The sequence below is a fragment of the Rana temporaria genome, chromosome 13, assembly GCF_905171775.1.
Source record: "Rana temporaria chromosome 13, aRanTem1.1, whole genome shotgun sequence".
Taxonomy (NCBI): Eukaryota; Metazoa; Chordata; class Amphibia; order Anura; family Ranidae; genus Rana; species Rana temporaria.
In genome coordinates, this window is record NC_053501.1 from 93,596,690 (window position 1) to 93,614,903 (window position 18,214).

The following is an 18,214-nucleotide window of genomic DNA, read 5'->3' on the forward strand; positions in this document are numbered from 1 at the left end:
CAGTCGGTAACCTGCTAAAACTACCTGAAGGGGATCCAGGTGCCAGTCTACTAAGGAGGATTATCTCCCGCTGTTTCAATTATCAGGCGGGTCTGTGGCAGAGACTTTTCCTAAGGTTCGAGTGACAATCTGGCTGCCAGGCTGGTGAGAGAGGCCTTTCCAGGTGTGCTATAGCACTCTGGCTGGAGTGGTGAAGAAGAATACATGTGGGAGCAGGACTGTTTCCCATTTCTGACACCTGAATCTATCTTCATTTCTGCTAAATCTCTACTCTTCACCGAGTTTTATTGTTTTTACCCGGCTGGGTAATAAAGAGCACAGAAAATGACACCTGGCGTGGACATTCTGTTACTACAACTTTCACCAAACACCCCTAGACATCGAAGAAACACGAGGTAACATGCCGCCCAAAACAAACCAGCAGCTCCTTCAGGGGTAGTGCTACAAACAGAAGATATAATCTGTTTATAAGTATCACATATGATAAGAAAAGGTAGAAAACAGAGAAGAGGGTATAAATAAGGGGGAAAGGGAATGAGGAGGTGGGGGGTTTACAAGTTGTGATCAGATCCCAAAGGAATAGAAGGTATAGTCAAGGCAAATGGCGTAAAATTACCAAGGCAATAATAGTGTGTCATCAAAGTCTGAAGGTAGACAATGCTTAACCCAAGGAAGCCAGAGTTCCTCAAATTGACCGATTTTTGAATCTCTTTCGATTGCTTCCATTTAGAACAAATACAAGCTTATTAGTTCTGTGTATGGTTTCAGCTACAATTAAATATTTAGTTTTCCATGCCTTAGCAATGGTTTGTTTTACAACTGTTAAAAGTTGTAAAGGAAGGAGAAATTGATTCTGTGTGATCCCATCAGGTTTCAGGTTTAATAGGGCTGTAACAGGATTGGGCTGTATAGGTGTATCAATGATTTTGGAGGCCAAGTCAAAAACTGCCTTCCAGAAATTTTGGGTAATCCCACCAAATATGAAGTTGAAAGCTCCAGGTTAATCAGAAGCATATTTTGATATTCTGACGGCAACCAAATACAAAAGGGTTAGCACCTTTTAAAGTTAGTTTCCACAGCAACAACAATAGAAGAAGCACTCTTGGTGGCAGACCATATGCTAGACAATTCAGTAGCATTAAATGAGCTATTAAGGTCTAGTTCACATTTGGAGACATATGAGGGGGGGCAGTAAATAGTACTAGCTAAAATTAGCTTATAGAGAAAAGAAACAAGTCTAAAACTTGCGTTTTTAACGCGGCAATGCTACTGGCAGTTTTTATAACTTTGTGTGCACGAGGCCTAAAGGGACAATGTCCTCTTTGTTCAGACATCAGGATAAGCATCTACTACCTGGACTGAAATTTCAGGTCGTAAAGAACACGGTCAAATAAATGCTGGTGGTGCAATTATTGGCTGGTTTCTTAGAGCGCAGCTCTACTGAAGCCTCCCAATGTGCAACTACAAAGTTACTGTAACTGGAGGAGAGGAGACTGAGGAGATGCTTCCGCTTGCATCCCGGCCTAGACAAAGTTACTGGACTGGAGCTCAATGACTGTTTGTTTTAATGATAAAAGGAACATCTAGCTTCAAAACAAACACATGTAACATATATAATAAATGTATTCATATTTACATAAAGTTATTAAAGTGCACCTCCCTCTCCTAATACACTGCTAAGGCATTAAAACTTTTTAGTGAAACAGGTTTACTTTTATATACTCCCGCAAGCTTCTTCCGTACTTGTATTCCACCCTACTTATACTCCGCTTCATACCCAGTTCTTTTGGAAAAATGTATCGGACGGCATGTTTTTCTTTGTGCTGTCCACTTCCGGATGCATGCACTGTATGAGATCTGGCACGGGTTGTAATTAATTGTACAATGCCATGTTGTTAGCCATAACCAAAGGCAAATCCATCTTTCACAAAAAACTTGTGAGATCTTGCAGTTTAGAAATGAGATCTACCTGAAAGGCATTGTGACCTAGACTTCATAGGGTGGAACTGTGAGGCCCGTCACCAGTCCTGGAAACACTGGAAGTGAAAATCCATATGCAGCACCCTTTCGTGTGCTACTAGTGTTGGTGTAGGTACATTTAAGCTTATGACTCGTAGTAAGTTTATTCGAGTCTGTAATTGGGTTGGGTTGCTGCAGGTCAGGTTGGATGGCTCTATAGATGCAGGTACCTGCCCTTGGATCTAGAAGCTTCTGGAAGTTAGTGGACAGAGGTCGGGAGGTTCTGATCTGCATACTTGAGGGAACCTGGCCAATCCCCAGGTAGAATTTCCTGTTAGGGTGGCTAGGTCAGCCTTTAAATATGGTGGGGCCTTGCCAGTAGCGAAGGCAGGTGGAAGAGTCCTGAGGAGGCTGTCGGTGGCCTAGGAGAGGTCTCGGGTGGGGGGAGGCTTTGGAGCTGGGCTCAGGGTGGCTGGGAAGCATCCTTTCAGCATCCAGTTTGAGAATAATTCTTGTCTAAGAGCAGCAAGGAGCAACTAGGACATAGTGAGTCAATCAGCACATTCAGGGATTCACAAGGAGAGAGACTGCTACATGTACCAAGCTGTCAGAGGACAACGCTGTGCTTAACCTTTTTTTCCCCTTGTCTGGAAGATCTTTGGAACAGCCAGTTGGGCTGGTAGTACCTGCAGGCAGTGGAGCTGGAGAAGTTCTACTGAGGAAAGGAGATTTTCCAAAGAGGACTAAGAGCTCCTAGTCCACAAGGGACTTTTGAAACTGATTCTTAAAGCGGAAGTACCGCCTTTTTTATGTTTATTAAAAAGTCAGCAGCTACAAAAGTGTAGCTGCTGGCTTTTAATAAACAGACACTTGCCTGCTCACTGTCCAGCGACGCGGCCGCCCGGAGCGTCGCTCTCTGCCCCCCTATCCGCCGGTGCCTCCATTCAGACTGTTGGCAACTGGCCGTGACAGCTTTCGGCCTTCCTGGCCGGGCACTCATTGCTCATGCGTGAGCCGCGCTGCGCTCTAGGAGTGGAAGGCGATCACTGGGACCTGTCACGTTGTCCTAGGCGATCGCCTACAGGGAGGAGCCGTCTAACGCGATATGACAAGTCGTTTAAAGGGGAGTTCAGCCATTTGTATGTTTATTAAAAGTCTGCAGCAACAAAAAGTGTAGCTGCTGGCTTTTAATAAACAGGCACTTACCTGCTCCAGCGCTCCAGCGATGCGCCGGCCGGGGCTCCGTCCTCTCCCCCCCTCCCCGGCCGGCGTCTTCATTTTCAGTGTGGGCACCCGGCCGTGACAGCTTTCGGCTTCACGGCCGGGCACCCCACTGCGCGAGCGGTGCGGCCCTGCGCATGCGCGAGCGGCGCGGCGCCGTGTAATTGGCCAGGAGATCGCCTAGGGACCTGTGACGTGTCCTAGGCGATCGCCTACAGCAGCCACTTCCTGAAGGCGATTAAGCTTAGTCGCCTACAGGAAGGAGGAAGTGGGACAGGAAAGTCCCACTCGTGCTGAAGCCCCCACTCCCCCCCCCCCCAAAATTACATGCCAAATGTGGCATGTAAGGGGGAGAGGAGTGGGATAAGAGGAAGTTCCAAATTTGGGGTGGAACTCCTCTTTAAGTGGTCCCTGGGCAGAAGGAGGAAGGTGGGACAGGAAGTACCACTCCTAACGAAGCCCCCACACCCCCCCCAAAAAAAATTACATGTCAATGTGGCATATAAGGGGGCGAGGAGTGGTTTAAGCGGAAGTTACTCTGCTTTAAAGACTAATTGTGTCCAGGAAGGAGAACCAGGATCTTTTCTCTGTCACATAGGTAGGAAGTGTCCGCATCTGTTTCAGTCAAGTTGGGCATCCCATAGCACCTCTACCCCATCCATGTTGTTATCACTAAAAATAAAACAAAAACAAGTCCAGGGACTGATTTCTTGTGTCCGATGCAAGTGGAAAATGCTTGTTGCCTGGCTGTGCAGGATTTTTAGCTTTAGGATAGAAATGTCCACTTTAGGTTCGAAATCTCAGTGCTGCTCTGAATATGTGTCGCTATGGTCTACAATGGTGGCATCATAAGAATGATTAGCAATTCTGCTACATCTGATGCCCACCACCAGGTGTGTGCTGGTGGTGAGACCCTCAGATAACATCAGGACCTCTCCTTCGATTGATGACATAGTACCCCCTTTTGTTATCTACTGAGTATTTTGTAGAAAAGGTTTTCCTCCCTGTGTCATGTGATCACGTTACCAATTTGTGCCTCTACAGTGATCTTTTATCAGAATTTACGTTCATGTAGCAATTAGAATGTAGAATAGCATAGTCATGATTCTCATTTTATGAGGATGGCTAATGTACTTTTACAATTTTTTCTTTGAGTGGACTATGGCTTTATCCTAATTTTCTGCTTTAAATACACAATGTTACCAGTATTGTCATGACACCATATACAAATGTAAAGTGCAATACACAATAATAATGAAAATCCTTTTATATTGCTAACCCTCTGGAAAAGCAGAATTATCATGACTAGGGCAGCCGGATAACTTACCGCACCAACCAATACAAGCATATACTCTTAACATTAAACCTTTCCCAATAATCACACTGACGCTTGCTGGATTTAAAATGGCTGGTAGGCCTTTATTAACAAAATACAAAATAACTGGGTATATATATATATATATATATATATATATATATTATATATATATATATATTATATATATATATATATATACACAATCATATACATATATATATCACCCAACTTTAAATATTTAACCTATTCCTCTATTGTTAAACCTTTTAACCATACCTTGGTTGTCAGTCCCCTGACAACCCATGATCACTCTTTTGGGCTGTGGTACCCTCTTAGCTAACGACATGTCCCCAGTCAGCGACTACCGACTCGAAGACCTAGCTGACCACAGACCCACCCACTTCTCCCCTGGTGGTCCAGACTGACACCAGACCACCAAGGCAGACACCACCCCAGTAACTATGCCCCCCCACCGTTTTTACCGAACCACCGTCTATTTCTACCAAACGGCAGGGGAAACCCACCGCCATCCTGTACTGTCAAACCACTACCTCCTATAATTAGGGCGGGAGGGTGGGACTTCTCTCCTCGCTTCTTTCCCCCGGACTGACGATGCCCCTCCCTCCAGCATCGCCTAGCTAGCTGAACTCCTCCTCCCCCTCTAACTCACCTCCTCCAATAGTTTATCTTCAGCTCCTTTAAACACCCCCCCTTAACTTTAACCCTTTCTACACCCTAAGTTCCCTACACCCTGTCATGCTGTCCTCCGCCTCCATTGTATTTCAGCTACGAACTTGTCTTTACATGTCCACTTAATGAAACACTAAAGGGTCTATTTATATACATACTGCTGTGCAAATGCCATCACAAATAATCTCCATAACGTGTCTAATATTTTTATTTCTCATCATCTAATAGCCATTGAAGGATTTTTCCTGATTGAGGTGTAGCAAGGTCCCGGGGCCCCAGAGGCCTAATGGTGACCTCAAGGGTTAGAGAGAGCTGACATTCTTCCTTGTAGAGTGGGTTTACCAGGCATGGTGGGTGTGCTGCAAGAAGAAATGATGGGCGCCAGTCACTCTTTAAAATGCAAATAAAGAGATTTATTGTCTATTTAACCCCTTGCCGACTGCTTGCACGACTATATACGCGGCAGAATGGCAAGCTGGGCAAATCGACGTATTTTACGTCGCCTTTAACCGCCCGGGGTTGCGGGCTCCACGAGTCTGATCGTGGGTCCGCGGACTTGATGTCCGCCGGGACTCCTTGCGATCGTCTCACGCAGAGTAAGAACAGGGGAAATGTTAATGTAAACAAGCATTTTTCTATTCTGCCTAGTAGGGGTGCAACGGATCGTCACCGTCCGTGATCCGAACGGGTCACCCCCATTCGGATCGGCACACGCCGCCGATCCGTGGAGCGCTCGGAGCCTCTGGCCTAGGAAAGTCTCCGGCTTCAGCCTAGCTCCGGAGCAGCGGCCATCTTGCTCCACCCAGTCTGCTTGCCAGAGCCAGCGTGACACGCCTCCCCGCCTCCCCAGGGAGGCGTGTCACGCTGTGCACTGGACTCTGGCAAGCACAATTGGAGAGATATAATGTTAGCAGTGAAGCACTGGTGTGAGAGGAAGGGGGGAAAAAAAAGAGCACAATCGCAATTCACAGGGGTGGATTAAAGAGGAAGCAGGTGAGGCTGTTTTGGACAGGACTTGTTAAAAGTACAATCTTGATGTTTTTACAGCAAGATTATTTACTACTGCATGTTATTTCCCCCAGTTCTGACAATGACTATAACGTGTGTGTGTGTGTGTGTGTGTGTGTGTATATGTATGTGTATATGTATGTGTGTGTATGTATATATATAATATATATATATAATATATATATATATATATATATATATATATATATATATACACAGGGAGTGCAGAATTATTAAGCAAATGAGTATTTTGACCACATCATCCTCTTTATGCATGTTGTCTTACTCCAAGCTGTATAGGCTCGAAAGCCTACTACCAATTAAGCATATTAGGTGATGTGCCATCTCTGTAATGAGAAGGTGTGTGGTCTAATGACATCAAACACCCTATATCAGGTGTGCATAATTATTAGTCAACTTCCTTTCCTTTGGCCAAAATGGGTCAAAAGAAGGACTTGACAGGCTCAGAAAAAGTCAAAAATAGTGAGATATCTTGCAGAGGCATGCAGCACTCTTAAAATTGCAAAGCTTCTGAAGCGTGATCACGAACATCCATCAAGCGTTTCATTCAAATAGTCAACAGGGTTCGCAAGAAGCGTGTGGAAAAACCAAGGCGCAAAGTAACCTGCCCATGAACCTGAGAAAAGTCAAGCGTGCAGCTGCCAAGATGCCACTTGCCACCAGTTTGGCCATATTTCAGAGCTGCAACATCACTGGAGTGCCCAAAAGCCTAAGGTGTGCAATACCTCAGAGACATGGCCAAGGTAAGAAAGGCTGAAAGACGACCACTCCTGAACAAGACAAACAAGCTGAAACGTCAAGACTGGGCCAAGAAATATCTCAAGACTGATTTTTCTAAGGTTTTATGGACTGATGAAATGACAGTGAGTCTTGATCGGCCAGATGGATGGGCCTGTGGGTGGATTGGTAAAGGGCAGAGAGCTCCAGTCCGACTCAGACCGCCAGCAAGGTGGAGGTGGAGTACTGGTTTGGGCTGGTATCAGCAAAGATGAGCTTTGTGGGGCCTTTTCGGGTTGAGGATGGAGTCAAGCTCAACTCCCAGTCCTATGCCAGTTTCTGGAGAGACACCTTCTTCAAGCAGTGGTACAGGAAGAAGTCTGCATCCTTCAAGAAAAAACATGATTTTCATGCAGGACAATGCTCCATTCACACGCGTCCAAGTACTCCACCAGCGTGGCTGGCAACGAAAGGGTATAAAAGAAGAAAAACGAATGACCATGGCCTCCTAGTTCACCTGATCTGAAACTCCCATTGAGAACCTGTGTCCATCATCAAATGTGAGATTTACAAGGATGGAAAACAGTACACCTCTCTGACAGTGTCTGGGAGGCCTGTGGTTGCTGCCTGCACGCAATGTTGATGGTGAACAGATCAAAAACACTGACAGAATCCATGGATGGCAGGCTTTTGAGTGTCCTTGCAAAAGAAAGGTGGCTATATTGGTCACTGATTTGTTTTTGTTTTGTTTTTGAATGTCAGAAATGTATATTGTGAATGTTGAGATGTTATATTGTTTCACTGGTAAAATAAATAATTGAAATGGGTATATATTTTTTTTTGTTAAGTTGCCTAATAATTATGCACAGTAATAGTCACCTGCACACACAGATATCCCCTAAAATAGCTAAAACTAAAACAAACTAAAAACTACTTCCAAAAATATTCAGCTTTGATATTAATGAGTTTTTTGGGTTCATTGAGAACATGGTTGTTCAATAATAAAATTAATCTCAAAAATACAACTTGCCTAATAATTCTGCACTCCCTGTGTGTATATATATATATATATATATATAATATATATATATTATAATATATATATATATATATATAATATATATATATATATATATATATTTATTTTGGACCGATGAAAACTGACTTTTTTTTTTTGCTGATCCGAAAATGATCCGATCCGTGACTCCTGATCCGAGGATCAATCGATCTGTGAGTTTTTTGATCCGTTGCACCCCTACTGCCTAGTGACAAGGACACTGATCACAGCTCCCTGTGATGGGGAGCGGTGATCAGTGTCGTGTCACAAATAGCCACGCCCCCTAAAGTTAGAACACATCCTAGGACACTTAACCCCTTCAGTGCCCCTGCTGGTTAACCCCTTTACTGCCCGTCACATTTACACAGTAATCAATGCATTTGTATAGCAGTAATCGCTGTATAAATGTGAATGGTCCCAAAATAGCCCATAATGTCGCAGGTCACAATAAAAATCGCTGATTGCGCCATTATAGTAAAAAAAATGCCATAAAACAGAGCTTTTTTTCTCAGAAAATAGGTGCAGGAACTCAACCGCGACCCGTTCAGATTTCAAAACCGTAGAAGGTCTTAAAGGGCATTAAATACCAGAATTGCATTACATACAGAGTGCAGAGTTCAGGGGGTTACACACAGAGTGCAGAGCTGTCACTTGTAAACACAGAAACCAGACTTCTGTGTTTACAAGTGATTGTGGGTGAGCAGGCACCAAGGGTCTGAGCCAAAGGTTCTGAGTTCCCCCAAGTTCCCCCAGAAAAAAATGCCCTGCATAAACTATCCGCTATTTAGTAGAAGCTAGAACTTTTGCGCAAACCAATCAATAAACGTTTATTGCGACTTTTATTTTTTACCAAAAATATGTAGGAGAATACGTATTGGGCCTAAACTGAGGACAAAAACGTTTTTTTTATATATTTTGGGGGATATTTATTATGGCAAAAAGTAAACCATTTCATTTTTTCAAAATTGTCACTTTATTTTTGTTTTATAGCGCTAAAATAAAAACCGCAGAGGTGATACCTGACCCCATCACCAAAAGAAAGCTCTATTTGTGGGAAAAAAAAGGATGTCAATTTTGTTTGGAGCACGTCGCACGACCATGCAATATCCAGATAAGCGACTCAGTGCCGAATCGCAAGAAGTGCTCTGGTCTTTTGCCAGCCAAATGGTCCGATGGCTGAAGTAGTTAAAATGGTTAAAAGAACTGTAGGAGAGAGGGTAAGGGCAGTGACACCCTTGAGTGAATGCAATGGTATATGGCAGACTCCTTGACTTCTCTAGTTGGACAGCTATACATTAGAAGGCCTCCAGCTGGATACCACTTCTGTATAGGTAGGACCAACGCTGTATCCTGGCCTAGGCCAACAAGGCCCAGGCCTAGGGCAGCACTTTGCGGGGGGGGGCAGCACGAAAAGTGTCCCTTGCCGACTTGTGCTACACTATTAGTGTAGGCGCCAGCCTTATGGGGCAGAATGGGCTGAGAGGCAAATTAGTCTGCACCCCCATAAAGTGACCGCACTACTTCCGGCTTGCGGCTGCCGGCATTCCGCAACTGTGGAGGGGGGGGAGCTGCTTCTAATTTTGACTGTCCTATCTATCCTGGGGCACAAACCTTCCTCATTGTGCTGAGCTTTCTGAATGCACCATTGGCATGGCTTATATCTTCTTAGTCCTCTCCATAAAATTATCATAAATATGTTGCTATAGTTCTACCGTAAGCACACTTTTTTTTTTTGGATAGAGTAAGGGAGGGTTGTTTATTTTTTTACCATCCGTGTCCCATTGCAGAGATTTCCCTTAATTTCCTGCCCCATATGCCAAAACAGGGAAGTGAGAGGAAATCTATGCAAATTAAGGGAATTCATTGCCCACCCCCCCCGACCCTCAGAACTAGTGTCCCCACTCAAAAAGTTCAGGGCGGTGTCTTAAAACAGAAGGGGTGTGGCCTTGACAGAAAGGGGTGGGTCATATTCAAATGAGGGGGTGCCCAAGTTTAGTTAGGCCTAGGGCAGCACAAACCTAAATAACACTACTGGGTAGGACCGCTGTCTCCTATGGCAACTAATCTTGCAACAGTCACTCTTGGTAACACAGAACAGTCCTTTTTACTTATCTCACAGTATTCCACTGTAGATCTTTACTCACTGAGCTCCCAGTCTTTCACTAGACTTCCAGATCCCAGTCGTCACTGGATTCCCTGAGCTCTTACCCAGCTAACCCACTGTATACTCCTCAAGTGTCACCCTCCGCTATTCTGCTGGGTCCCTGACTTGGCACCTGCTGAAGATTCTTCACCGTCCCTGACTAGTGAGAATACTGCTCAGGTACTGCTTCAGCTTACTCAAAGTAGTCCTCCGGTAACGAGGTGGATGGTCCCCTTAGTGGCGATAGCTTCCCTTCTACCTTTGACCACAACTGGTTCCTCCATCCGGCTGAACCTTCTTGATTCGGTAGGACTGCAAACCTGCAGCCCCAACCCTACGCTGCTTTTTCATGCTATGGATAGGCCTCATGCAGCCTAGCAGCCAGGTGCTCCTAGGATAGGCTTCCGACCTAGCAGCCCAGGCGACATAACACGCGTCCACCCAGACAGCCGTCCAGGTGGCACAGAACCCCGATCACCTGACTCCAGCCAAATTGGCTCTCCCAGCAGGCCAAGGGGCTTAAATAAACACTTGCCCATTGGCTGAGACAACCCCATCCATTCATAATATGTCCATGCTATGACCCTCGTCTATCTGATGTCACCAGCTACAAAGCCACCTAGTGACAGAAAAGAGAAGTGCAGCAATTCCAAAATTAGGGGGAAATCAGTGGATCGCCTAACAATTGGCCAAGGCAATTTACTACCTGGCAAACTAAATTGGTTAGCAGCCTGCCTAAACATCAGGGTGCTACATCGGTATTTCAGGAAAATACTACATTTTGGCCACTAGACGGAGCTGAAAATCATAGGAAATAAATATATTGGTCACGTTACAAGGAGTATTCGCAAGGGCTATAGGAATGCTGAGATATTTGCACAGCAAATTTTTATAAATACTATATTCCCCAAATTCTAAAAATTGACTTTTCTGTCTTTTGGAGATTTTTCAGGGCTTCTGAATCCCTGCTTTGGCAAAACACTCAACAACCATGATACTGCTATTTCTGCACTAACAAATACCCAGTTATACATTAGGAAGCTTAATAACCCTGTGAGTTCTACTTTAAAAACTGCTACGCTCGTAGCTTCTAACAACAAAATCAACTAGGGTGGGTGGCAAGGATTGAATTTTAGTCTACACATCTTGAACCTGAACTCCAAGCAAACCTTTATATACACAGATGAAATGTATAAACTGAAGTTAAGTGCTTAACCACTTAAGCCCCGGACCTTTAGGCAGCTAAATGCCCAGGCCAGGTTTTGCGTTTCGGCACTGCGTCGCTTTAATCAGACAATTGCGCGGTCCGTGCGATGTGGCTCCCAAACAAAATTGACGTCCTTTTTTTCCCACAAATAGAGCTTTCTTTTGGTGGTATTTGATCACCTCTGCGGTTTTTATTTTTTGCGCTATAAACAAAAATAGAGCGACAATTTTGAAAAAATTCAATATTTATTACTTTTTGCTATAATTAATATCCCCCAAAAACATATATAAAAATATTTTTTCCCTCAGTTTAGGCCGATACGTATTCTACCTATTTTGGTAAAAAAAATCGCAATAAGCGTTTATCTATTGGTTTGCGCAAAATTTATAGCGTTTACAAAATAGGGGTTAGTTTTTATTATTTTTTTTTTTTTTACTACTAATGGCGGCGATCAGCGATTTTTATTTTTAGTGACTGCGACATGGCGGACACTTCAGACCAATTTTGACACATTTTTGGGAACCATAGTCATTTTCACAGCAAAAAACGCTGAAGGAGTTGGGGTTCACCTAGTGTGTGTTTACAACTGTAGGGGGGTATGGCTGTAGGTCTGACGTCATCGATCGAGTCTCCCTATAAAAGGGATGACTCGATCGATGCAGCCGCCACAGTGAAGCACTTCAGCTCCGGGGGAGCGATCGCGAGGGGGCGGCTAGAAACGAATAGCCGCGCCCTCGTCCCGAATCGCTCCCCACGGGTTTCCGACCGCCGCATGTACCGGGGGGGGGGTCCCCCGATCGGACCCCCGACCCGCGGAAAGGCAGGGACGTACATGCACGCCCATATGCTGTACGTGCCATTCTGTGGACGTACATATACATGCGGCAGGCGTTAACCGGTTAATCTACCAAAAGATTTTGTATTTGTATCCATTCAGGCCTGAGATTTACACAATCCTGCCAGGAAGATGACAATATTTTCTTTATTACCAATTGAGGAAAACAATGGTAACACTAGACTAGACCAACTCTCAGCCTATGAATTAGAAATTGAAGGAGCAGCAGAAGACTGATAAGGGCACACCTCTACTCTCTTTGCTCTCTCTTCCATATTTCTTTATCAGCATATTTTTATGCATCTCACTTGATTGGCTCTCAGTGGTGCCCCCCTCACTCTCCCAACCAAGGGGACTGCTGTATTAGAATTGAAAAAGATTGATGCCATATTAGATTAGTTGGATACTTGGCATTTGTCATCTGAAACGGTATTAATAGAATATTCTGAGCTGGTGGCCATGAGTGCAGATCCCAGACAGCCACCACAAGGAACAGATCCTAACTGGTATCTAGATGAAAGTAAGTAATGCCTAATATGTTGGGGCCTTTCACTAGAGCTCTGTTTCCTTGTATATATAATTTTTATTTTATTCATGTTGGAATTTTTCTCCAGAGTCTTCGCAATCTGGGTACCTTTTTTTATCTATCATATTCCTCTCTGTTCCCTAATTATTTATCTTGGACCTTCCCTCTAATGGATTCCTTTAAGACAACTTGTTATCTCTCTATTTAATAGCCCAGCAGGTATCCCATTTCTTGACCCTCACACCATCTCTCTCTTTTTTTAACCATTCACACTCCAATACATTCCAGTCCCAACTTGCACATTTTTTCATCATGCGTTTTTTGCACACTTATTTCATTCCATTTTTCCCATACACTGTTGTCTCAGTCAACTACACTCACACTTTTCCACACTTCATTTCACTCATCATCATAGTCACATTTCACATACATTCTTCTTTGCACCCCCACTTTCACCTATCTCGATACTTCTACTGGGTTTCTTTATTGATTATATTTTCCATCGCAAATTCCATTTTTACTGTTTGCTACGGCATTTAATTATGGCTTCAATTACTTTTTTCATATATTTAAGTTTTATCATTATTATATTAGTACTACCATTTCTCCAACTATTTTTGCATACTATTTTTACCTTTTTATTATTACTTTTACAGCTTGGGGTGGCCCCCTTTCTTCGGTTCCAGTCTTTGATGGTCACCATTTTGGTCTTTTGGGTCTCTCCCTTCGGATCCCCCCCTCGCCCCCCCCACGCGTGTGGTATCAGTGCGGCCCACCGCAGGCTCGGAGACCCTTTTTGGTCTGCCACTCAGCCGAGCCTTTTTCCATCTTGGATCCCCGCCTCCACAGGGGTCGTGTGGTATACTGGCGGCAGTTACATGGTTCCCAGTCGGTCCACAGTCGCAGCACATGGGAAAGCGCTTTTGCCCTTTCTTTTAGCCGTTAAAGGGTAAATATATTCATTATTCACAATATTGTTAATATGGTAGATGTTTCTCTGTTGAGAGTGTTTTTGTTTGTTTTTTAACTACTTGCCGACCTGCCGCCGTCGTTTTACGGCGGCAGGTTGGCTCCCCTGCGCGAGAGCCCGTAGCTCTACGTCGGCTCTCTCGCAGGCTACTAGGGGCGCGCCCCCCGCTCGCCCCCGAGTCCCGTGCCCAGCGGGCACGATTGCCGCCGGGCACCGCGATTGCTCGTTACAGAGCGGGGACCGGGAGCTGTGTGTGTGTGTGTGTGTGTGTGTGTGTGTGTGTGTGTGTATAAACACACAGCTCCCGGTCCTGTCAGGGGGGTAAATGCTGATCCTCTGTTTCATACAATGTATGAACAGAATATCAGTGATTTCCCCTAGTGAGGCCACCCCACCTCCCACAGTAAGAACACACCCAGGGAACATACTTAACCCCCTTCTCCGCCCACCCTAGTGTTAACCCCTTCACTGCCAGTGGCATTTTTATAGTAATCCAATGCATTTTTATAGCACTGGTCGCTATAAAAAATGCCAATGGTCCCAAAATGTGTCAAGTGTCCGCCATAATGTCGCTGAGTACCCGTAAAAAAAATCGCTGATCAGCCGCCATTACTAGTAAAAAAAAATATTTATAAAAATACCCCCTATTTTGTAAACGCTATAACTTTTGCGCAAACCAATCAATAAACGCTTATTGCGGATTTTTTTTATGAAAAATATGTAGATGAAATACGTATCGGCCTAAACCTGAGGAAAAAAACGTTTTTTTTATATATTTTTTCAAAATTGTCGCTCTATTTTTTGCTTATAGCGCAAAAAAAAAAAAGCAGAGGTGATCAAATACCACAAAAGAAAGCTCTATTTGTGGGGAAAAAAAGGACGCCAATTTTGTTTGGGAGCCACGTCGCACAAACCGCGCAATTGTCAGTTTAAAGCGACGCAGTCCCGAATCGCAAAAATGTGCTACTGGTCTTTGGGCAGCAATATGTCGGGGGGGGGGGGGTTAAGTGGTTAACAATCTAACCTATATGATGTATTTCATTCTAGAGCATCTCCTTCCTACCCCTGAAGATGACCGCCCTCTACAAGGTCGAAACGCATCAGGAGTTTATCATATGTATCATGTTAATCATGTGTACCATTGTTATAACATTATGCCATGCCTTTGCAGGTTTGCCCTTACGGCCCAATCAATATACTGTTAATCTTGTATGTACATGTTTTTATTGCCATTACTTGACTGTGTTTTGGTTAAAAAATATATCAGATACGTTTCCTTGTGAGACATATAAAACTACATTAAAACTTTTGTATTTACTAAATAATATCCATTTATTTTTTGCTGCAATACAAAGCCCCCCAGGGTAACATTTCCTTTTTTCCTGAGTGGAGATAGTTTACCATTCTGAGAAAACTCAGAGTGGGACCCACATTAATTGACACTTAGAGGAGATTGAGATGGAGATAGATCATGCCCACCATCTCCATCTTTAGCTCCCCTATTTTTATCTCTGTCTCTTCTGTCTCCGTCTCTTCTGTCTCCGTCTCTTCTGTCTCCGTCTCTTCTGTCTCCGTCTCTTCTGTCTCCGTCTCTTCTGTCTCCGTCTCTTCTGTCTCCGTCTCTTCTGTCTCCGTCTCTTCTGTCTCCGTCTCTTCTGTCTCCGTCTCTTCTGTCTCCGTCTCTTCTGTCTCCGTCTCTTCTGTCTCCGTCTCTTCTGTCTCCGTCTCTTCTGTCTCCGTCTCTTCTGTCTCCTATATCTTCTTCATTATCTTCATCCCTTCTATCTACATTTCCTCTATCTCCATCATCTCCAATTCTCCATCTCCTCCTCTACAAGGCATATCTAAGTCACTTGGCAACCGGGAGTTTATTACACTTTCCTGATTGTTTATCCTCATTTGTTCTGTAGCCACATATATAAAGGTCATGCTGCAATCTGCCAGTAGGACTATTGTGCACGAGAAGATCTGTAGGATGTAGTGAGTAGCAGTGGACTGCTAAAACTGGTCAGCTCTATTATTCAGTAAAATGCTTTGAAGACAATACATATGCTGTAATATTCTGTATATTATATAATATTCATACATCACCAAAACAAGGGACTGCGGGCTATATTGGAGATCAACTAATCTCCAATATAGCACGGAGTCCCTTGTTTTGGCGATATATGAATATTATATAATCACTGGGCTTAATATAGTTGACTTTTCACTGGTTTAGCATTGTATGATAAGACTGTCAACTACCTATCTCCTGGAATGGGAAATGACAACCTGTAAACAGATTTTGTGATCTCATACTTTCTACATTAGATATTATGGTCATAGCTATATATATTTCTGTGAGATGCAAGGTCTAAAGCATGTCCAGTCTTTACTAGGAACTTGTTTTAGAGCCACACATGTCATGGCTGCTACATCAAATAACTGCTGATGTACATATAGACAGCCATTGAAAAAGTCCTGATGGCTGCCTGCCCCATACTGTCATCTTTCATTCACAACACTCCTGAAATGGACATTCTCTGGCACAATTCCAGAGCAAAAACCTAAAAAAAAACCCTGATTCAAATTGTGAAAGCAAGAAAAGAACAGTCTGCTTCCTTCTGTGTCCAAGCGTAAAGAGGTCGGGCCTTTATTGCTACTATAGCTTTATAGACAAAATGACATCATTCATATGAGCACAACTGATTGGTCAGTCCATATATGGCTTTCCTTCTTGTGACATTTATTCTTGGCACGAGGCACACTTAGACGCATGGGGTCCTTCACTCAGATTCACAGGGGCCTCATTCGATGGAGGGGGTCAAAAGGAGTGAGTTACATCTGTCTTCACTCAATCATTTTCTGAAGGTTTTTTTAACTCTATACTCACTGTCACTTCAAGTAATACTGTAGTATATACCCACACACATATATATTTATCAAGAAATAAAACAATATAAGAAAGAAAAGCAACATTTGAGTGGTTTAGGAAAAAGTAACAAACACAAAAATAATCATGTTGTTTACCTCCACCACACTCCCTGCATTGTTTTCATAGAATGCAACATCTTCTGTAAATGGAAGAGGGGGATACCGACATCTGCCCGCATCCCCCCCCCACCCCAATCCACAGGATATGTTGCATTTTATAAAAATCAATGCAGGGAGTGTTGTCCGTTAGTGTTGAGCAGAATATGCCATATTCGATTTCGCGATATATCTCGAATATATAGTCGAATATTCGAGATATATTCGCTAAATTCGAATATTCGTGATATTTTATCGAAATGAAATGATTGCGAATTTTCGCTATTGCGAATGCGAAAATAATTGCGAATTTTCGATAACTGCGGTAGGAGCACTCTGATTGGCTCAGAATATTCGTGATATTTTACAATACAAAATAATTGCGAATATTCGGCAAATGCGGAAGGAGCACTCTGATTGGCTCAGAATATTCTTGATATTTTACAATACAAAATAATTGCGAATATTCGGCAAATGCGGAAGGAGCACTCTGATTGGCTCAGAATATTCTTGATATTTTACAATACAAAATAATTGCGAATATTCGGCAAATGCGGAAGGAGCACTCTGATTGGCTCAGAATATTCTTGATATTTTACAATAGAAAATAAAAAGTGTTTTGCATTGGTGGTGATTCTTTACTCTATCCATCTGTCACAGCCGTTTGTCAATCAAACACCTTGAAGATTGAACACGTTCATGCTGCATGCTTTGGACTTTTTTTCACTTCACATATCAAAGACATTTTTATGAAAGATTATTTTTCTATTATTGGGACTATATTTCTTTATATAATTGTTTCACTGTGTATTTCACAAGTTATTTGCGCTTGCTTATTTTATAATTTGCCCACATGTCTTGTCACTAGACATATTTTTTATTCTTGTAGAGCGACTCCATTTTCTGTCTTGTATTAATTTATGTTGTATAACATTTTTGAGTTGCTGCTGTATTCTCCCCTTTTTTTAAGGTATGCGCAATTTTTTCCTTCTTACAAAAAAAAAAAATATCAAACATACAAATATTCATAACAGAAACATACACAAAGCCCCCCCCTTTTGCATCAGAGACAATCAGAGTTCTCCTACCACAGTTATCGAAAATTCGCAATCATTTTCGCATTTGCATTAGCGAAAATTCGCAATTTTTTTTTTTTATATTCGGCAACATAAAAGGATCGCCTCAGCTTAGCTACTCGGCCCAGGGTCTCTAATCATACCAGCAATGCTTTTAGACGTCGATAGGATGTGATCTGTTTTAAAAATAAAATTGAAAAAATGCGAATATTCGCTATTCCGAATATTCGTTGCGAAATTCGAAATATATCGCGAATACTCGAATATGCCATATTCGAGCCGAATATTCGCAATACGAATATTCGTGAGCAACACTATTGTCCGTGGAGGAGAGGGCAAAAATGGACAGGCGACCATCAAGGTTCACTGATTAGACTTGAGGCAGTTGACTCATGTGGGGTCAAAAAATGGAGTTACACTTACGGTAACGTCCTTTCCAGTAGTCTTTCAGGAC